The sequence below is a fragment of the Colobus angolensis genome, unplaced genomic scaffold (assembly GCF_000951035.1).
Source record: "Colobus angolensis palliatus isolate OR3802 unplaced genomic scaffold, Cang.pa_1.0 Scaffold175, whole genome shotgun sequence".
Lineage (NCBI taxonomy): Eukaryota > Metazoa > Chordata > Mammalia > Primates > Cercopithecidae > Colobus > Colobus angolensis.
Window position 1 is genome coordinate 3660499 of NW_012114877.1, and position 5006 is coordinate 3665504.

At 38.5% G+C, this 5006-nt stretch overlaps 1 pseudogene; it reads right to left on the reverse strand.

The window, feature by feature from the left end:
- Window positions 1-1551: 1551 nt before the first annotated feature.
- Window positions 1552-1913, reverse strand: LOC105509385 (annotated as a pseudogene).
- Window positions 1914-5006: the final 3093 nt, after the last annotated feature.

The window sequence follows — 5006 nt, forward strand, 5'->3', positions numbered from 1 at the left end:
GGAGTCTCGCTCTGTTGCCCAGGCTGGAGTGCAATGGCATGATCTCAGCTCACTGCAACCTCTGCCTCCCAGGTTCAAGCGATTCTCCTGCCTCAGCCTTCCTAGTAGCTGGGATTACAGGCATGCGCCACCATGCCCAGCTTTAGTAGAGACGGGGTTTCTCCATGTTGGTCAGGCTGGTCTCGAACTCCCGACCTCAGGTGATACGCCCACCTTGGCCTCCCAAAGTGTTGGGATTACAGGCATGAGCCACTGTGCTTGGCCAATTTTTGTATTTTTAGTAGGGATGGAGTTTTGCCATGTTGGCCAGGCTGGTCTTGAACTCCTGATTGACCTCAGGCGATCTGCCTGCCTTGGTCTCCCAAAGTGCTGGGATTACAAGCGTGAGCCACTGTGCCTGCCCAGAAATGCGTTAAATCTATAACTATCTTTGGAAAAAATAACATCTTTATTATAATGAATCTTTTTTTTTTTTCTTTTTTTTTTTTTGAGACAGAGTCTTGCTCTTTCGCCCAGGTTGGAGTGCAATGGTGCAGTCTAGGCTCACTGCAACCTCTGCCTCCCGGGTTCAAGCCATTCTCCTGCCTCAGCCTCCAGAGTAGCTGGGACTACAGGCACGTGCCACCACACCTGGCTAATTTTTTTTGCATTTTTAGTAGAGATGGGGTTTCACCATATTGGCCAGGCTGGTCTCAAAACCCTGACCTTGTGATCTGCCTGCCTTGGCCTCCCAAAGTGCTGGGATTACAGGCGTGAGCCACTGTGCCTGGCCCATATTGAATCTTCGAATTGGTTGGAAAGGCATATGTCTTCATTTATCTAGGTTTTCTTTGATTTCTGTCATCAACGTTATATTGTACGTAGGATACAGATACTGTACTTATTTTGTTAGATTTATGCCATTAAATATCATTTATATCATGTATACATGTATATGTATTTCATTTTAAAAACTATTACAAATGTTATTTAAATTTTTCATTTTCAAATGTTTATTACTAGTGTATAGAAATATTATTGATTTTTCTCTATTAACTTTGTAACCTAGCCAAATTAAATTATGTCTTGAAATTTGTTTTTCAATACAAATTCCTTGAGATTTTCTACACAATCACATAATCTGAGAATAGGGACTCTTTTTATATCTTTCCCCCCAATCTATATGACTTTTATTCCTTTTTTTCATGATATTGCACTGGCTGGGAGTTCAATGTGACTTGGAATAGGTGTGGTAGAAGTACACATTATTGCCTTGTTTCTAGTCTTAGAGGAAAAACATTCAGTCTTTCACTATTGAGTGATATCATGTCACTTGTATAGTCACATATAAGTAATATGTAATATATTATTACCTGTAGGTTTTTTGAAGATGCCCTTTATCAGTTTGAGAAAGTTCCCTTCTTTTCCAGTTTGCTGAGGGTTTTACCATAAATATAATGTTGAATTTTGCCAAGTGCTTCTTCTGCATCAATTATTATGTTCCTATGTTTTTTCTTCTTTAGACTTTTTTTTTTTTTCTCAGCCAGCTGTGCTTTATTGACAATGGGCCACTCAGGCCTTGACTGGGTACTTCTGCAGCAGGTACAGCCTCTCCTTCCGTTGGTGCTTCTTGGTCTTCTGGTTCTACTTGTGCTTGTTGAACCAGCGGCACATGGCGTGTGTCTTCTTAGGCCACAGGTCCAGAGGCTTATACTTCTTGCCCTTGTAGAATTTCCTGAAGTTTTCTTTCTGAGTCTGGTTAATAAACGTGAGAACACGTCCAATTTGCGGACAACTTAGGTCTTAGAGAGCTTGGAGGCCGCACCGTCTGTCACCTTGGCGACGCTCAGCTGGGACAGCTCCACCTTCAGGTCGTCCAACTGTTTCAGTAGCTCCTCCTTCCCGTGAAGGTCTCGAGCCTTGATCTTGGCCATTGCTGCATAGGCTGCCGCCGCCTCCGCCGCCGCCGCCTGCTCTGAGGGAAAGAGCTAGACTATTAATATGGTGGATTGCATTTTTAAAATTGTAGACTATTAAGTCAGCCTTGTATTACTGGGACAAACTGTTTGGTCATGCATTATTCTTTTTATATATTCCTGGATTTGATTTACTAACATTTTATTGAGGATTTTTTGCATCTATGTTGATTACAATACTGGTCTATAATTTTCTTACTGTCTTTGTATGATTTTGTTAGCAAAATCATAAAGTAGGTTGAGAAGTATTCCTCCTCTTCTAGTTTCTGACAAAGATTATGTAGAATTTGTATTTTTTAAAATTTTATCTTCTTTATTTACTTTTTAGACAGAGTCTCATGCTGTCACCCAGGCTAGAGTGCAGTGGCAAAATGGAGCCCTCCACCTCCTGGGCTAGTGATCCTCCCACCTTAGCCTCCTGAAGACCTAGGCCCACAGATGTATGCCACCGTGCCCAGCTAATTTTTAAATTTCTTGTAGGGATGAGATCTCTTGCTTTGTTGCCTAGGCTGGTCTTGAACTCCGGGGCTCAAGCGATCTTCTTGCCTCAGCCTCCCAGTGTTGGTATTACAGGCATGAGTCTCTGCAATTGGCCTTGTTTTTTTCCTTAAATGCTAGGTGGAATTTACCAGTGAATCCATACAGACCTGGAGACTTCTTCTATAAAAAGCTTTTCAACTGCTGATTCAATTTCTTTAATAAATATAGGACTATTCAGAGTGTCTGTTTCATCTTAGATGAACTTCATTATTTTTGGTTTGAGGAATTATTCTATTTCATCTAAGTTGTGGAATTTATGTGTATTGAGTCATTCATTACACTCCTTCATTATCCTTTTAATGTTTGCAGCATCTGTGGTGTCCCTCTTTTATTCTTGATATTAGTAATTTGTGTTTCCTCTGTGTTTTTCTTTGTCAGTCTTGCTAGAGGCTTATCATTTTTACTGATTTTTTTTAAACAGTTTTTGAATTAATTGATTTTCTCTATTATTCTGATTTAAATTTTATTGATCTGTTGTTATTTTTGTTATTTTCTCTATTCTTCTTGCATTGGGTCTATTTTACTCTTCTTTGTCTGGTGTCTTTAGGTGGAATAATTTGATTCTTTTTTGTTTTTTTTTTGAGACTGAGTCTTGTTTTTTTGCCCAGGTTGGAGTGCAGTGGCGCAATCTCGGCTCACTGCAACCTCCACCTCCCAGGTTCAGGCAATTCTCCTGCCTCAGCCTCTGAGGTAGCTGGGTGGTGTGGTGTGTGCCACCACGCCCAGCTAGTTTTTGCATTTTTAGTAGAAACAGGGTTTTGCCCTGTTGGCCAGGCTGGTCTCAAACTCTTGACCTCAAGTGATCCACCCACCTTGGCCTCCCAAAGTGCTGGGATTACAGGCATGAGCCACCATGCCCAGCCTTTCTTCTTTTTCTAATGTAATTATTTAATGCTATACATTTTTTAAAGCATAGCTTTAGTTGCATCCCACACATTTTGTTTTGTTATATTTTCATTTTTGTTCATTTCAAACTGTTTTCTAATGTCCCTTGACATTCCTTCTTTGACTCATGGATTATTTAGAAGTGTGTTGCTTAACTTTAAAATGTTTGGTGATTTTTCAGTTATTCTATATTATCGATTTCCAGTTAAATTCCATTTTGACTAGAGAACATACTTTGTATGATTTTAATTATTTTAAATTTGTTAATGTTTGCTTTGTGACCCAAGATACAGGTCAGAAGACCATTTCATATGCATTTCAAAACAATGTGTATTCTGTGGCTGTTGGGTAGAGTGCTCTATAAATGTCAAATATGTCCAATTGATTCATGATGTTATTTGTGCCTTCTCAGTCTTTGCTCATTTTCTGTCTACTTGTTTGCTCAGTTATTGAGAGGAATGTTGAAGCCTCCAACTACAATTGTGAATTTGCCTGTTTTTCCTGTTAGTTCTGTCAGTTTTTGGTTCATGTATTTTGAAGCTCTCTTATTAAGTGCATAATAACAGAATTTAGGATTATGATGTTTTCATAACAGAATTATTATTACGTTTTCTAGGTGAATTGGCCCTTTTTATTACATTTTATATAATGTCTCTCCTTATCTCTGGTAATTTTCTTTGCTCTGAAGTCTACTTTTTCTATTTTTAGTTGGCATTTAGCACATTGAAACAGAATGGTCCAAAGTGACAGAATCATTCTACATGCTTGCGCTCCTTCTCCAGGAAATACAACGGAATCTTTCCATACTATTTTAAAGAGCCTTGATCCACAGGACAGTTTGTAAAATTCACCCTAATTTAGAATAAATAATAATGGTGACTTAGACCTTCTCCATGCCATATATAGACTATGTTGTTAGTAAAGTTCATTCTTTCAACAAATATTTTTTGAAATGTCAACCATCAACCAACAGGCATGGAGTTGTGTGAGGGGATACTGAGAAATAAAAGGATATAATAGAAGAAGAAAGAAAAGATTTTTAAAAACCTTTTTCCAGACCCTTCAGATGGACACAGTTCAGTACAAATAATTCTATTTCAGTGTGCTAAATGCCAAAAAAAGTAGGATTACTATTAATAATCCCACTCCAGCCCTCTTTTGATTAGTATTTACATGCTTTTGTCTTATTTCTTTTTACTTTCAATTTACCTGTATAATTACATTTAAAGTGAGTTTCTTATATGCTGAGTATAGTTTGTTTGGTCATGTTTAAAAAATCTATTTTGACAATCTCTGTCTTTTAATTGGTATGCTTAGACCATTTACATTTAATATAGTTATTGATATGCTTGAGTTTATGTTTATCTTTTTTTGTTTTTGTTTTTTATTTCTTTCTCTTTTTTTGTGTGATGGAGTCTCGCTGTGTCTCCAGGCTGGAGTGCATTCATGCAATCTCAGCTCATTGCAACCTCCGCCTCCCGGGTTCAAGTGATTCTCCTGCTTCAGCCTCCTGAGTAGCTGGGACTATAGGCGCATGCCCCCACGCCCAGCTAATTTTTGTATTTTTAGTAGAGATGGGGTTTCACCATGTTGGCCAGGAGAGTCTTGATCTTTTGACCTTGTGAT